The sequence below is a fragment of the Aethalodelphis obliquidens genome, unplaced genomic scaffold (genome assembly GCF_003676395.1).
Source record: "Aethalodelphis obliquidens isolate GAN/ISIS:26980383/991018 unplaced genomic scaffold, ASM367639v1 scaffold1, whole genome shotgun sequence".
Classification (NCBI taxonomy): Eukaryota; Metazoa; Chordata; class Mammalia; order Artiodactyla; family Delphinidae; genus Aethalodelphis; species Aethalodelphis obliquidens.
In genome coordinates this window covers 78683973-78701205 of record NW_020837945.1, presented here as the reverse complement: position 1 = coordinate 78701205, position 17233 = coordinate 78683973, and the positions used below count along the sequence as shown (strand labels likewise).

The window sequence follows — 17233 nt, the reverse complement described above, 5'->3', positions numbered from 1 at the left end:
TATCTCTCTGTTGAACACTTGTTAGTGGAAAAAGTAGTGCTTTTTTGCAAACCCACACAAGAGGCATGATTTGGCCCTCAGCACCCCTGGCATTCCAACGTAAGAGAAACCTTGGGTGCGAGGTATTGGAAGTTATACACATAGCTTTGCAGAGCCCCGAGGTTCAGGTTTATTGCAGAAGTTTCTGGCCTCACTGGGATTTTCCCATAACCTGAAAGCTCAAACTCATTGCAGCCCTGGAATCTGTAGCATTGATCTGAAATTTCTTCAAGATTAAGATCTTGCAGGATTAAATATTGTTTCGCATCTCTTAAGTTCAATTTTATTTCATTTTCCTCCCCAAGGGCAACTTGGCCACATATAACATCATTACAGTACCACACAATGTTGGAGCTGGAAAAAAAAAGGTTAAGATCATTTGTCTAACTCCTCTCTTTAGAAGTGAGAATACAGGGACTTCCCTGGTGGCACAGTGGTTAAGAATCCGCCTGCCAATGCAGGAGACATGGGTTCGCGGCCTGGTCCAGGAAGATCCCACATGCCGTGGAGCAACTAAGCCCGTGCGCCGCAACTACTGAGCCTGCTCTCTAGAGCCCGCGAGCCACAGCTGCCGAGCCAATGCGCCACAACTGCTGAAGCCCGCATGCCTGGAGCCTGTGCTCCTCAACAAAAAAAGCCACCACAATGAGAAGCCTGCACACTGCAACGAAGAGTAGCCCCCGCTTGCTGCAACTAGAGAAAGCCTGCATGCAGCAACAAAGACCCAATGCAGGCAAAAATGAATAAATAAATTTATTAAAAAAAAAAAAAGAAGTGAGAATACACAGAGAGGAAGAAAATGACTTACTTTATTAGCGTCAAAGCCAGGATTAAATTCAGGTGGTCACGCTAGTCTCGTATTTGGTGCAGACACCGCAAAGCCTTAGTTCATCCAGAACATAAACACACCACAAGGCTTTAGTTTATCCAGAACATAAACACAAACACAGTGATATCCCGTTGCTTTGGAAGGGACAGTTACATATCAGGGAAAGTCTAGTGAACAAAAGTATGCCTCTTTAGGAAGTAAAAATGTTTCAAATATCACTCTTAGAAATCTTTGTTGAATGAGAAAATTACAAAATTCCCTGCCTTTGTAAACAGATTGTGTGGCTTGTCGTTCACACTGATCTAGGACCACAGTGAATCTATTTATTACAGTGAGCTCAGCAGAGCCTCGAGAAGCAACTATGACTGTTCGTTCATACACTAAGTGACCACAGAATACACTGGTTTTTGTAATTCTTGTGTCTATTTTTCAGCCTTTTTTTTTCCCATTTATTTTATATATTTTTTTTTACATCTTTATTGGGGTATAATTGCTTTACAATGGTGTGTTAGTTTCTGCTTTATAACAAAGTGAATCACTTATACATATACATATATCCCCATATCTCTTCCCTCTTGCGTCTCCCTCCCTCCCACCTATCCCACCCCTCTAGGCGGTCACAAAGCACCGAGCTGATCTCCCTGTGCTCTGCGGCTGCTTCCCACTAGCTATCTACCTTACGTTTGGTAGTGTATATATGTCCATGCCTCTCTCTCGCTTTGTCACAGCTCACCCTTCCCCCTCCCCATATCCTCAAGTTCATTCTTTAGTTGGTCTGTGTCTTTATTCCTGTCTTACCCCTAGGTTCTTCATGACTTTTTTTTTTCTTAAATTCCATATATATGTGTTAGCATACGGTATTTGTCTTTCTCTTTCTGACTTACTTCACTCTGTATGGCAGACTCTAGGTCTATCCCCCTCATTACAAATAGCTCAATTTTGTTTCTTTTTATGGCTCAGTAATATTCCATTGTATATATTTGCCACATCTTCTTTATCCATTCATCCAATGATGGACAGACACTTAGGTTGTATCCATCTCCGGGCTATTGTAAATAGAGCTGCAATGAACATTTTGGTACATCACTCTTTTTGAATTATAGTTTTTTCAGGGCATATGTCCAGTAGTGGGATTGCTGGGTCATATGGTAGTTCTATTTGTAGTTTTTCAAGGAACCTCCATACTGTTCTCCATAGTGGCTGTACCAATTCACATTCCCACCAGCAGTGCAAGAGGGTTCCCTTTTCTCCACACCCTCTCCAGCATTTATTGTTCCTAGATTTTTTGATGATGGCCATTCTGACTGGTGTGAGATGATACCTCATTGTAGTTTTGATTTGCATTTCTCTAATGATTAATGACGCTGAGCATTCTTTCATGTGTTTGTTGGCAGTCTGTATATCTTCTTTGGAGAAATGTCTATTTAGGTCTTCTGCCCATTTTTGGATTGGGTTGTTTGTTTTTTTTGTGTGATTGAGCTGCATGAGCTGCTTATATATTTTGGAGATTAATCCTTTGTCAGTTGCTCCATTTGCAATGGGATAAAACTATTTTCTCCCATTCTGAGAGTTGTCTTTTGGTCTTGTTTATGGTTTCCTTTGCTGTGCAAAAGCTTTGAAGTTTCATTAGGTCCCATTTGTTTATTTTTGTTTTTCTTTTAATTTCTCTAGGAGGTGGGTCATAAAGGATCTTGCTGTGATTTATATCATAGAGTGTTCTGCCTATGTTTTCCTCTAAGAGTTTGATAGTTTCTGGACTTACATTTAGGTCTTTAATCCATTTTGAGCTTATTTTTGTGTATGGTGTTAGGGAGTGATCTAAGCTCATACTTTTACATGTATCTGTCCAGTTTTCCCAGCACCACTTATGGAAGAGGCTGTCCTTTCTCCACTGTACATTCCTGCCTCTTTTATCAAAGATACGGTGACCATATGTGCGTGGGTTTATCTCTGGGCTTTGTATCCTGTTCCATTAATCTATCTTTCTGTTTTTGTGCCAGTACCATACTGTCTTCATCACTGTAGCTTTGTAATATAGTCTGAAGTCAGGGAGCCTGATTCCTCCAGCTCCGTTTTTCGTTCTCAAGATTGCTTTGGCTATTCAGGGTCTTTTGTGTTTCCATACAAATTGTGAAATTTTTTGTTCTAGTTCTGTGAAAAATGACAGTGGTAGTTTGATAGGGATTGCATTGAATCTGTAGATTGCTTTGGGTAGTAGAGTCATTTTCACAATGTTGATTCTTCCAATCCAAGAACATGGTATATCTCTCCATCTGTTTGTATCTTCCTTAATTTCTTTCATCAGTGTCTTATAATTTTCTGCATACAGGTCTTTTGTCTCCTTAGGTAGGTTTATTCCTAGATGTTTTATTCTTTTTGTTGCAATGGTAAATGGGAGTGTTTTCTTGATTTCACTTTCCGTTATTTCATCATTAGTGTATAGGAATGCCAGAGATTTCTGTGCATTAATTTTGTATCCTGCTACTTTACCAAATTCATTGATTAGCTCTAGTAGTTTTCCAGTAGCATCTTTAGGATTCTCTATGTATAGTATCATGTCATCTGCAAACAGTGACAGCTTTACTTCTTCTTTTCCAATTTGGATTCCTTTTATTTCTTTTTCTTCTCTGATTCCTGTGGGTAAAACTTCCAAAATTATGTTGAATAATAGTGGTGTGAGTAGGCAACCTTGTCTTGTTCCTGATCTTAGTGGAAATGGTTTCAGTTTTTCACCATTGAGGACGATGTTAGCTGTGGATTTATCATATATGGCCTTTATTATGATGAGGAAAGTTCCCTCTATGCCTACTTTCTGCAGGGTTTTTATCATAAATGGGTGTTGAATTTTTTCAAAAGCTTTCTCTGCATATATTGAGATGATCATATGGTTTTTCTCCTTCTGTTTGTTAATATGGTGTATCACATTCATTGATTTCCACATTCATTGGATTCCTGGGATAAACCCCACTTGATCATGGTGTATGATCCTTTTACTGTGTTGTTGGATTCTGTTTGCTAGTATTTTGTTGAGGATTTTTGCATCTATGTTCATCAGTGATATTGGCCTGTAGTTTTTTTTTTCTTTGTGACATCTTTGTCAGGTTTTGGTATCAGGGTGATGGTGGCCTCGTAGAATGAGTTTGGGAGTGTTCCTCCCTCTGCTATATTTTGGAAGAGTTTGAGAAGGATAGGTGTTAGCTCTTCTCTAAATATTGGATGGAATTCCTCTGTGAAGCCATCTGGTCCTGGGTTTTTGTGTGTTGGAAGATTTTTAATCACAGTTTCAATTTCAGTGCTTGTGATTGGACTGTTCATATTTTCTATTCCTTCCTGGTTCAGTCTCAGAAGGTTGTGCATTTCTAAGAATTTATCCATTTTTTTCCAGGTTGTCCATTTTATTGGACAATAAAATTGTCCTTGTAGTAATCTCTCATGATCCTTTGTATTTGTAATCTCTCACGTAAGCCTTGTAGTAATCTCTCATGATCCTTTGTATTTCTGCAATGTCAGTTGTTACTTCTCCTTTTTCATTTCTAATTCTATTGATTTGAGTCTTCTCCCTTTTTTTCTTGATGAGTCTGGCTAATGGTTTCTCAATTTTGTTTATCTTCTCAAAGAACCAGCTTTTAGTTTTATTGATCTTTGCTGTCGTTTCCTTCATTTCTTTTTGATTTACTTCTGATTTGATCTTTATGTTTTCTTTCCTTCTGCTAACTTTGGGGTTACGTTGTTCTTCTTTCTCTAATTGCTCTAGGTGTAAGGTTAGGTTGTTTATTTGAGATGTTTCTTATTTCTTAAGGTAGGATTCTATTGCTATAAACTTCCCTTTAGAACTGCTTTTGCTGCATCCCATAGGTTTTGGGTCGTCATGTTTTCATTGTCATTTGTTTCTAGGTATTTTTTGATTTCCTCTTTGATTTCTTCAGTGATCTCTTGGTTATTAAGTAGTGTATTGTTTAGCCTCCATGTGTTTGTATTTTTTACAGATTTTTTCCTGTAATTGATATCTAGTCTTATAGCGTTGTGGTCAGAAAACATACTTGATACGATTTCAGTTTTCTTAAATTTACCAAGGCTTGAATTGTGACCCAAGATATGATCTATCCTGGAGAATGTTCCATGAGCACTTGAGGAGAATGTGTATTCTGTTGTTTTTGGATGGAATGTCCTATAAATATCAATTACGTCCATCTTGTTTAATGTATCATTTAAAGCTTGTGTTTCCTTATTTATTTTCGTTTTGGATGATCTGTCCATTGGTGAAAGTGAGGTGTTAAAGTCCCCTACTATGATTGTGTTACTGTCGATTTCCCCTTTTATGGCTCTTAGCATTTGCCTTATGTATTGTGGTGCTCCTATGTTGGGTGCATAAATATTTATGTTATATCTTCTTGGATCGATCCCTTGATCATTATGTAGTGTACTTCTTTGTCTCTTGTAATAGTCTTTATTTTAAAGTCTGTGTTGTCTGATATGAGAATTGCTACTCCAGCTTTCTTTTGACTGCCATTTGCATGGAATATCTTTTTCCATCCCCTCACTTTCAGTCTGTATGTGTCCCTAGGTCTGAAATGGGTCTCTTGTAGACAGCATATATACAGGTCTTGTTTTGGTGTCCATTCAGCCAGTCTATTTCTTTTGGTTGGAACATTTAATCCCTTTACATTTAAGGTAATTATTGATATATATGTTCCTATTCCCATTTTCTTAATTGTTTTGGGTTTGTTATTGTAGGTCTTTTCCTTCTCTTGTGTTTCCTCCCTAGAGAAGTTCCTTTAGCATTTGTTGTAAAGCTGGTTTGGTGGTGCTGAATTCTCTTAGCTTTTGCTTTTCTGTAAAGGTTTTAATTTCTCCATCAAATCTGAATGAGATCCTTGCTGGGTAGAATAATCTTGGTTGTCGGTTTTTCTCCTTCATCACTTTAAATATGTCCTGTCACTCCCTCTGGCTTGCAGAGTTTCTGCTGACAGATCAGCTGTTATGGGGATTCCCTTGTGTGTTATTTGTTGTTTTTCCCTTGTGTGTTTTTGTTGTTTTTCCCTTGCTGCTTTTAATATTTTTTCTTTGTATTTAATTTTTGATAGTTTGATTAATAGGTGTCTTGGCATGTTTCTCCTTGGATTTATACTGTATGGGAGTCTCTGTGCTTCCTGGACTTGATTAACTATTTCCTTTCCCGTATTAGGGAAGTTTTCAACTATAATCTCTTCAAATATTTTCTTAGTCCCCTTCTTTTTCTCTTCTTCTTCTGGGACCCCTATCATTTGAATGTTGGTGCATTTAATGTTGTCCCAGAGGTCTCTGAGACTGTTCTCAGTTCTTTTCATTCTTTTTTCTTTATTCTGCTCTGCAGTTATTTCCACTATTTTATCTTCCAGGTCACTTATCCGTTCTTCTGCCTCAGTTATTCTGCTATTGATCCCTTCTAGAGAATTTTTAATTTCATTTATTGTGTTGTTTATCATTGTTTGTTTGCTCTTTAGTTTTTCTAGGTCCTTGTTAAATGTTTCTTGTATTTTCTCTATTCTATCTCCATGATTTTGGATCATCTTTACTCTCATTACTCTGAATTCTTTTTCAGGTAGACTGCCTATTTCCTCTTCATTTGTTAGGTCTGGTGGGTTTTTATCTTGCTCCTTCATCTGCTGTGTGTTTTTCTGTCTTCTCATTTTGCTTATCTTACTGTGTTTGGGGTCTCCTTTTTGCAGGCTGCAGGTTCATAGTTCCCATTGTTTTTGGTGTCTGTCCCCAGTGGCTAAGGTTGGTTCAGTGGGTTGTGTAGGCTTCCTGGTGGAGGGGACTAGTGCCTGTGTTCTGGTGGATGAGGCTGGATCTTGTCTTTCTGGTGGGCAGGTCCACATCTGGTGGTGTATTTTGGGGTGTCTGTGGACTTATTATGATTTTAGCCAGCCTCTTTGCTAATGGGTGGGGTTGTGTTCCTGTCTTGCTAGTTGTCTGGCATAGGGTGTCCAGCACTGTAGCTTGCTGGTCGTTGAGTGAAGCTGGGTACTGGTGTTGAGATGGAGATCTCTGGGAGATTTTTTCCGTTTGATATTACGTGGAGCTGGGAGGTCTCTTGCGGACCAGTGTCCTGAAGTTGGCTCTCCCACCTCAGGGGTACAGCCCTGATGCCTGGCTGGAGCACCAAGAGCCTTTCATCCACACGGCTCAGAATAAAAGGGAGTAAAAGTAGAAAGAAAGAATTAGTAGAAGAGTGAATGAAAGAAAGAAAGAAAGAGAAAGAAAGAAGAGAGAGAGAGGGAGGGAGGGAGGAAGGAAGAAAAGAAAGAAAGAAGATAAAATAAGATAAAGTAAAATGAAATTATTAAAATAAAAATAATTATTAAGAAAAAATTTTTTTAGTAGAAAAAAACAAAAAATGGACGGACAGAACCCTAGGGCAAATGGTAAAAGCAAAGCTATACAGACAAAATCACACACAGAAGCATACACATACACCCTCACAAAAAGAGAAAAAGGAAAAGATATATATATATATCTTTGCTCCCAAAATCCACCTCCTCAATTTGGGATGATTCGTTGTCTATTCAGGTGTTCCACAGATGCAGGGTACATCAAGTTGATTGTGGAGATTTAATCCGTGGTTCCTGAGGCTGCTGGGAGAGATTTCCCTTTCTCTTCTTTGTTAGCACAGCTCCCGGGTTGACCTTTGGATTTGGACCCACCTCTGCGTGTAGGTTGCCTGAGGGCGTCTGTTCTTCGCTCAGACAGGACGGGGTTAAAGGAGCCACTGATTTGGGGGCTCCAGCTCACTCAGGCTGCGGGGAGGGAGGGGTACAGATGCGGGGCGAGCCTGCAGCGGCAGAGGCGGCCGGCATGACGTTGCACCAGCCTGAGGCACGCTGCATCACTTAATACTTTGACTCCTTGGGAAAGTTCCTTGATCTTTCTAAGCCTCAGTTTCCTCATATATATAATGGTGATGATGCTGGATTCTCCCCAGACTTGCAGGTATGAAATGAGGCAGTCCTTGTAAAGCATACTTGTCTGGCTCAGGGAAGGCTAGTGGAATTAATGTTATTCTGAGATTAATTTTCATAAGATTTCTGGCCTGTTTAGCATTTCTGAAAACCTTACATGTGTAGTGAGATGCATCGGGCTTGGGAAATCTCAGACTTAACCCCTCTCTCATTTTTAAAAGCTTTGCTTGCTCTCCTGAGGGTATAGTAAAACTTAAGAAAGTCTAAGCTGGCTAATTATGAGCTTGTACAGTCGTGGGCTGAGGTTTCCATCTCCATTCCAGGCGGAGCAGCTCAGTGATTCTTTAGGATGTGTTTCCTTAGGCCTTGGTTGCCCGTTACTATACTATGCTCGTGACAAGGCGCACTATCTGAGTGATATTTAATCACATCCTTGGAAGAAGTGGGTGAATTCAAATAATGGAAATTCTTACCATCCTTTTTGACTTCACTCCCTCTGAAGAAACTTTAATCAAGATTTTTCTTTAATGAGATCTATCCGTGGTGACTCTAAATGTAATTTAATTCTTATCAGAATTCAGTTAAGCTTTACTGAAAGACCTTTCCTTGTTCGATATTGATTTCAGAGTTCAGCACAGCCCTCAAGCCCTCAGATGGATGTTTTAGCATTTTAAGTTCTTCTGAACTTTCATGAGTCCAATAAGCTGCCACACGGAAAATGTAGAGTTCTCTTTTGGGGGAGGTTTGGGAAGCTGAGATAATAAAATGAAATAAGTTTGTTTTGAAAATAGAGTTTGTTTAAGGAGGACCCTAGGGCTGTATGTATCTCTCTTGGAACCAAAGCCCTTAGGATAGAGCAATGTCATTCATTCAAATTGCCTTTTGTTCCATTAGTGGAAACAAGATGTCTGAAAGACATCCTGTACAAAACAGAGAAAACTAAGCCCTGGGCTCAGTCTGTGCCTTTTTTTTTTGGTTGATGGAATCAGAATATTGAAGATAGTGGTTTATTTAGTTAGTTATTTCTGTGTAAGGACCACCCTGTTTGATGCTCTGAGTTCAGGAAGGAGACCAGTCTAATATAAATTTAATTTATTCTTTCCTATGTTGGTTACTGATCAACTTAAGATCATATTTAAATTAAACATTTACATAATTTGGAGAGAGACTATACCAGTTATGGCTTTATCTTTGATTTAATGATTATTCATATTTTCCTATGATCTCTTGAATCCTTAATCCTTACATGTACATAGCTGTAATAAAACAAATTTGGATTTAGTAAAGCATTATAATTCTCTTTAATCATTTTATACATGCTTTCCTTTGTATTTTCTACTGATTGACTTAATGTAAATATGTATATAGCTTTCCATTGTTAATAATTTCCATTTTAGCTCTTTATCTGTTTAGTTTTACATTATGTTTACACACCACATTTTAAAACCATTGGCCACTAGGAAGATATTGGGTATTTTCCAAACTTTTAGTATTGTACATAATGTGCCTATAAATGAGTAAAAATTTTTATGTTATTTTATTTTGAATTATGCTCTTAACATAAATCCTTTGATTTATGTTACCAAGCTTACTTTATGACAATTTGGAGAACTTTTACTGGATTTACTTAAAAAGATTTTTCCAATTTTCAGAACCATGAGCAATAATGAGACCAAATGTTAAACTATACCGTATCCACTACTGAAGAAGTTTGTTTACGTTTCTTTTGAACCGATTTTTAATAGATGCATTATGTAATTGTTTTTAATTTGAGTTTTTATGATTAGCAAAATCAATGAGAAGCTTTTCTAATTTGATGATAGATCTATTAAAAGCTTAGTTTTGATTATTCTTATGGATTTGGATAAATGAACAAATTAAAATTAAGAGCGCTAAGCTTCCTTGGGAAGGAAAGTGATGTAAATAGAATACATTGGTTCTAGTTCTTGCTCTCCTGGTGTGATGTTAGATAAGTCATTTAATTTCTGAGTACCAGTATCCTCATTTATTAAAGGGAGATATGAACTTCTTCCTTGTCTTCAAAGGGAAGGAATGAACAAGTGTCATACTTTGTACATCATGAAGAAATTGTTCACTAATATAAGGGCTTAATCTGATTAATAACATTATTCTCATTGCTTTTTCCCTTAGCTTAATCTGATAGAATTTAGAAATCCTCTATGTCTGGGGTAATTTCATAGCTGCAGTTGCTATGGAAATACTGAAATAAATAGATGTCATAGAAAGAATAGGAGGACATATATGAGAAGAAGAGGTTCATGTTTTGCTTAAGAAGATTTTTGTGTTGGTATAGGCAGCAACCATGCCTCCCACTTACGTGTCCTTCTGCCCTTAATGAGACAGGTTTACTCATAAGTACAGATTTACAAAAGAATTGCTGTGTTCTCAGCATTGCCAAAGAGTCTGGGCCTAGAGACACGCTGCATCAGAGATTCTCAGAAAGTCTGTTTATGAAATGGCAGCCAAGGATCTTCCCCTAAACCAGGGCTCTTACTCAGAGTGGGTGAAATCCAACTCCTGACTCTCCAGCAGTGGAAGTTGGTACAGACATTTTTATTATAGTTACAATCCAAGCGATTAAAAGACCTCAGGAAATAGGAGGCCAACTCCACAGGAGACTAAACACTTGAAGTTTCCTGAATTTGACGCATTCGTGGCCAGCACACTAACAGCCATTTGCTCCCTCTGTCACTAAATGGCTACAGTCAAAACATTCTAACTTTTCAAGCTACACTAGGAGGTAGGTTTGTACCTCTGCAGTTATGGCCAGTGCTTTATGTGGGTATTAGGAAAGGACTTGGAGTTTGGACTAAACTTGAAAAATTCACATGAACTTCCCTCCTCCTCTTTTCTTAATTGCCCACCTCTGCTCTCTCATTTCCAAGGAGTGTTTCTCTCTCTCTCTCTCTCTCTCTCTCCCTCTCTCTCTCTCTCTCTCTCTCTCACTCTCTCACACGCACACACACACGGGTGCGCACACACACACACTTCCTAATTAATGTTACGTCATCATCCCACAAGCACTCACCCAGGAAAGAGAAAAGTGCTTCAAGTGAGAAGAGAGTTTGTCAAGTATGCTCTTGAGAGATTTAACCATGCTAACTACCAGGAATAATTATCTCTTCCGTTTGTGCAGCCCCTTACATTTTACAGTGCTCCTGAGTCTGCATTACTGCCCCTCACCATACCTATTAGAATCTTGTGAAACAGACAAGGGGAAGATTATTAGTCCCATTTACAGTGGCTTTGATATTTTCAAAGTAAAAGACAAAAATGAAGACTAGGGAACAGATTTAACTTGCATTTTATGGCTGGATCCATACTGCCACCCTGAAACTAGTGTTCAGCTTCCTAAAAATGTGCAGATACTGACAGCCGCCTAGGATTGTAGCCTTCGATTCCCATGATTTTCATCGATGAACACATGAGTCGTGCCTTCCAGTATTACAGAACCTGAAAGGCTGAACTTCTACCAACGTAAAACCATAGTCCTTTCTTGAGCATTTACTTTTTGCTGTCTTTGAAATGCCTCCGTTTTTAAGACAAAAGCCTCTTTTTATAGTTAAAAATAAAATAGGAATAACTAACGTTTTTTGTGGTGCTTTAACTTTTACAAAGCACTTTTCTTTTATCTCATGTCACTCTCTCGTGATCTTAGAAAATAGGTACAGTTATTATTGCCTTCATTTCCAGTAGTAAGAAACTGAGTTTTAGAAAAAATCAGCTTGCTCAGTTTCACAGAGCATGAGTGTCAGATCCAGGACTTGACCCTGGCTTTTGATTCTCAAGTCCAGCTCTTTCCACATATCCAGCAAATCACTGAAAATCTCATTTGTTATTACTAGATTTCTTTTTTCCTATTAATTTTTTCTCTATTACCATATTGAGCTCAGAATATATTTTCTTATGGTAGTATAGTAACTCTTTAAAAAAAAATGAAAACTCAGTTTTTAATTATTACATGCTTATTAGAGAAAAATTAGAAAATATTTTAAAAGGTATGTAGCTCTCCCGTCTAAATATTATAACAGTTTACTCTTTACCACATATTCCTTTTCTATTTCAGTGTACCTCTGTATGGATATATGCTTATAAATATAATCACACATCTGTATAAATGTTTACACACATACACAAACACAATGAGGTCATGCTATTCATATGAATTAATAACTTGCTCTTATTACTTAATAGTATATCAAACTTTGCCTTCTACAGAAATAGTTTCTTTTAAATATTACATGGACACTCAAAAAGAATGTGTATTATGTACATGCCCTTTCTGAAAAAGAGACTCAAAGAAATATTCCAGCAGACAAATAAATTAATCAAAAAGTGGGGCGGGGGCTTCCCTGGTGGCGCAGTGGTTGAGAGTCCGCCTGCCGATGCAGGGGACACGGGTTCGTGCCCCGGTTCGGGAAGATCCCACATGCCGCGGAGCGGCTAGGCCCATGAGCCATGGACGCTGAGCCTGCGCGTCCGGAGCCTGTGCTCCGCAACGGGAGAGACCACAACAGTGAGAGGCCCGCGTACCGCAAAAAAAAAAAAAAAGTGTGTGGGAAATCCAGAGCAAATAAATTGGTGATAAGCCATGAACCAATAAAACTAATAGGTAAAAATAAGGAGATATGGGGATATATGTATACATATAGCTGATTCACTTTGTTATACAGCAGAAACTAACACAACATTGTAAAGCAATTATACTCCAATAAAGATGTTAAATAAAGAGATAGGAGAAGATGTAATGGCAAATTCAGACCAAAAGAAAATAATATTAATTACCTACTAACTATAATATTAAAAGCAGACAGGAATTCCCTGGTGGCCAGTGATTAAAACTCCATGCTTCCACTTCAGGGGGCTTGGGTTCGAACCCTGGTGGGGGAACTAAGATCCCACAGGCCATGCAGCACAGCCAAATAAAAAAAAGAGAGAGAGAGAAAAATATAGCAGACAAAATACAATTTAGGACAAAACTATCAAGCCAAAGAAAATTATTTTATTGATAAATGTCACAGTTTCCAAAGAATAGCTCTGAGTCTTTCTTCATTAAATAGCATTATGTTGAAATATATGATATAAAAATATTGATGAAATATGAAATGAAAATTGTAAAACCATAGTCTTTATAAAACTGTAACACATTTCTTGCAGTCTCTGACAAACCAATTATAGAAGTTGAATAATATGATTAATATGATTAATATAATCTCTTTGGTCCATACAACCAAAGAGATTATATCTTTACAAATCTTTGTGGAAGATTTAGAAAAGCATCATAAGATAGTCTGAAAGGAAAATGTAGACAGTTCCTACTTTGGCAGGCAGAGTTGTACATATGTTATAGTAAGACAAGAAATCTATAAAAGGATAAACAAACACACTCTTGGGTTAAAAAATTCTTAGAAAGTAGTGATAATGATAACACCGTATGACAGGAGGATGAGATGCAGCCAAACTTGAATTCCAAGTAAAGTTAGAATCATTAATTGCAACAAGAGTGCAAATATATGAACGTAAAAAGCTAGAAAAGGACAACAAAATCAACCCACAGGGAGAAGGGATTAGTTTAAAATAAAGGCAGTTATCGATACATGGAAAAATACTGAATTTTCAGGTCCAGGAGGTGATTCTTTGAAAAGCACAATAAAATAAACATCCAGTGAAGATAATCAAGAAAAAAAGGGAGAAACAAAATTTACAGAAAATTAGGAATGAAAAAAGAAGCTTTTAGCATAGGTATAGAAGACATATAAAAATGATTGCACTTAAAATTTTATGTAAAAGAGGCTATTTTCTGTGCATATCTAAATACAGGGGAAGAAAACTTAAATAACCTGATAAACATGGGTGAAATGCAGAGCTACCACCTGAGAAAGAACCAAGAAATTTCACTAACAGGATTTTTCAGATCTTTGAGGAACAACTGATTCCTGTGCTATTTCAACTTTCAGAGCTTAGTAAGAGAAGATAAGCTTCCCAAATCATCTTGTAAAGCTAGCCTGACCCCGAATAATAATACCTAACCTAGGTTGCCCCCCAAAGAACACTCTATGCGAATCAAACTTTCACAAATGCAGAAATCCTAAGTGAAATATTAGCAAATTGAATGCCACATAATAAAACAACCCAGGTTATTCCATGATTCCAATGTTAGAATAGTATCAGGAATCTTTTAACATAATTCATTGTATTGATATATCAAATTTTTAAAAACTAGATAATCATCTCCATAGATGCCAAAAGGGTATTTAATGAAATTTGTCACACGTTCTTGTTTAAAAACAGAAACAATTGCAGTAACTCAGAATGAGCTCTAAGTAAAATAGAAGAAAAAAGATGTATAATTTCAATAGGATAAAATAAACCAATAGTGAGCCTTCTTCCTAGATTTTCCTAGATATGCACAGAATCCCTGCTATTATATCAATATTATTCTTAGCATTCTAGTCTTTGTAATGGAAATTTAGAAACAAAGGATAAATATATATTCTATATATGACTTTTTCTTTGTTTTATATGTATTTCAATTACATAATATTTCTAACACAGGTAAAGATAAAAAACATAATAAGATGAAATTCCATGTATCCATTATCCAATTTAAGAAATAAAATATTAGAAATTCGGTTGAAATCCCTTAGGTTCTTGTCCCTAATCACATTCTCAAGACTCCTGTACAGAGGTAGCTACTATGCTAAATTGTTTTTTTGTCATATCCATGCATTTCTTTGTAGTTTTACTACATATCTCTAAAATATATATTTATACCTATAAATATATATAATATATAAATATATATATATGTAGTATTGTTCGTATACAGTGTTTCTTAATTTTAAATGAATGGCATTGTATCATGCCTATTTTTCTGAGATTTTTTACTCAAAATTATAAGACTAGGATGTATAAATGTTTACAGATGATAAGATTATTGTTTAAGAAAATCTGAGAAAACCTAAAGTATTAGAATAAGAGAAGTTTAGTAACATACCAACATTAAAATCAGGAATTTAAGTTTAGAAAATATAACAGGGGAAAAAAGTCCCTATACAGAAGTTACAAAAAATATAAAACACCTAGGTAAACCTTTCAAAGTGTAAATGATCTAAGTGAAGAATGCTACAAAATTTTACAGGGATGATTAACTCATGAGCAAAATGATTTGGGGATTGAATATGCTTTGGGAAGCACCTCTCACTTTAACAGGCATTTATATCAGCACCTTGTAATTATACAACAGCACAGCTTTCAGTGGGAGAAGAAGAGTTACTGCACTGTCCTCTGCTAATGGTTTTTATTTAGCCCTTTTCCCCAGATAGCCCCCAGTCCTTTGCTGATTTGCATTACTGCCCACCACATCCCTGCAGGCTTCAAGGCAGTCCTTGATAAGGGTAGTAAAGCTCACACCTGTAGGTAGACCTCCCAGAATAAGAAAGACGTAGCTGAACAAAACCTTTTCCTCCAGTTCCTATCCCAAACTATATTCATTTCTGTTGTCATAGAATTAGAATGCTTTTTTAAGGGCCAGGAGGAACCCAAGAACGTCATTTTCATAGCCAAGAAAACCTAAAGCCCAAGAAAGCTGACTGATTTGCCTGAGGTTATATGGTTTATTAATGTCAGGGGCAGGAATAGAAACCATGAGCCTTGATGCCTTCAAAGAACTGCTTTCTTTGTGACTGACATGAAGAGATTTAACCATATGTGGCTACAGGCCCCGGAGAAACATCCCTAGAAAATGTTGGTTGTGTAAATTTTGGTTGGAGAGTTTAGAAATAGGACAGCATTGGCTTCAGCCCCAACCAAGATGGAGAGTCTCAGATTTCCAGGTTAAATGCCTCTGCAACTTTATGCTAGAACCTTCCCACTGGCCTAGTTTGTTTATTTTTAAATCAAGCATGAACTCACCGCTCGGTGTTTGGCAGAGTTTGGATGAATGTCAGCATCAGGCCACTGTAATAATGGTTTAAGATTATTTAATCCTATTACTTATATACTTCATTAGGCTGAGTGAATTGTTGGCAGTGGTTCAGTAAACTTCCTACTTTAGAGATAAAAGGATGGAAAGAAAATAGGGAAGGAGTCTGTTCCTCGTTTTCTTTCATATTTATCTTATATGTCTTAAAGGATAAAGGAATGATAATTACCCAGCTACAGCTTGGAATCTGCGTTAGTAGGGTCTTCTGAACTACTCCATACCCTCAGAAGAGAAAAATGAAATAACATTTTCAATTGGCAGAAAAAGGATTTGGGCAGAGGGGAGAGAGAGAGAGAGACAGAGACAGAGAGAGAGAGAGAGAGAGAGAGTTTATGCTTTCAAATTGATCTTAAAAATAAACCTGAAAATAAGTTCAAGAGTCCTAGGTAAGATATCAGCCTTTCACTTAGGGGACCTGATGTGAAGCAGCAAACGAGAAAGGATATGGAATTTAAAGTCAGACCTCACCGACACCCAGCTTGGCCAGCTACTATGCTGCATTCACCTCATTTCTTTTAGCTTAAATTTCCTCACAAATAGAATGAAAGTGGTATTTCTTACCTCAGTGGCTAAGTGAGGGTTCAGAGAGGTTGACAGGGCTGAATAAAGCTCAAGGTATAGGGGCTTTGAGTCGTAAATAACTGCACAGATGAAGCCTCGGGGACACACCTACAAAACCTGCAAAGGAGAAGTTTGCCTAACTTGCATCACCAAAGGACGGTTATTCGCCATCATTTCAATTTCTGCAATGTTACCCACACACTACTGGTTTGAGAGCTCCAGGAGTCTGAGGGGCAGTGGCCAGTCACGAGACTCTGGAAACTTGGTTTCTCCAAACGTGGCAGAGGTCACCTGCTTTGGAATCACCCTGAAGTCCTCATTAAAAATAAAATTCTGGACCACTCCCCAGAATCCCTGCACAGCCAGCCAGGAAATTAGCATCTTTTACAAGGCTCTGAGGAGAGATTCTTAGGCATGCTCAGGTTTGAGATCCACGTGCCTGTACCTCCAGCCCCAGTTTCTGTAAGAACTAGTCCCCCAAATACTTCACTTTTACCCCCATCTCTCTCCTACACATTCCTTTCGAACACTTGACCAAACTGGACACTTCTCCCAGACATTGCTATCTTAGCCTTCTCTCTCTGTGCCCAGACTGCTGTCTGTCTTGTACCTTTCTTCGTCTCCATCATTTGAAAATCTGTGTCATCCAACCTTAAAAAAGCTTTCCTGGAACTTCTCCAAATAGATGTGGCCTTTCCTGAACATGCAAGGCTTTTGTTTCTCCTGCTCTTATAGGACTTAACCCTCTACAACTGGTATTATAGTCATTTGAGACTCTGGCACATTTCCTTACTGATTTGAAATCCTTAGAGAGAAGAGTGTGTGTGTGTGTGTGTGTGTGTGTGTGTGTGTGTGTGT

General features: G+C 37.6%; 1 protein-coding gene across 2 annotated transcripts in view; it reads left to right on the top strand.

The window, feature by feature from the left end:
• LPP (LIM domain containing preferred translocation partner in lipoma) overlaps positions 1 to 17233 on the top strand; it is a 688992-nt gene that overhangs the window by 582188 nt on the left and 89571 nt on the right. The window lies entirely within an intron of this gene.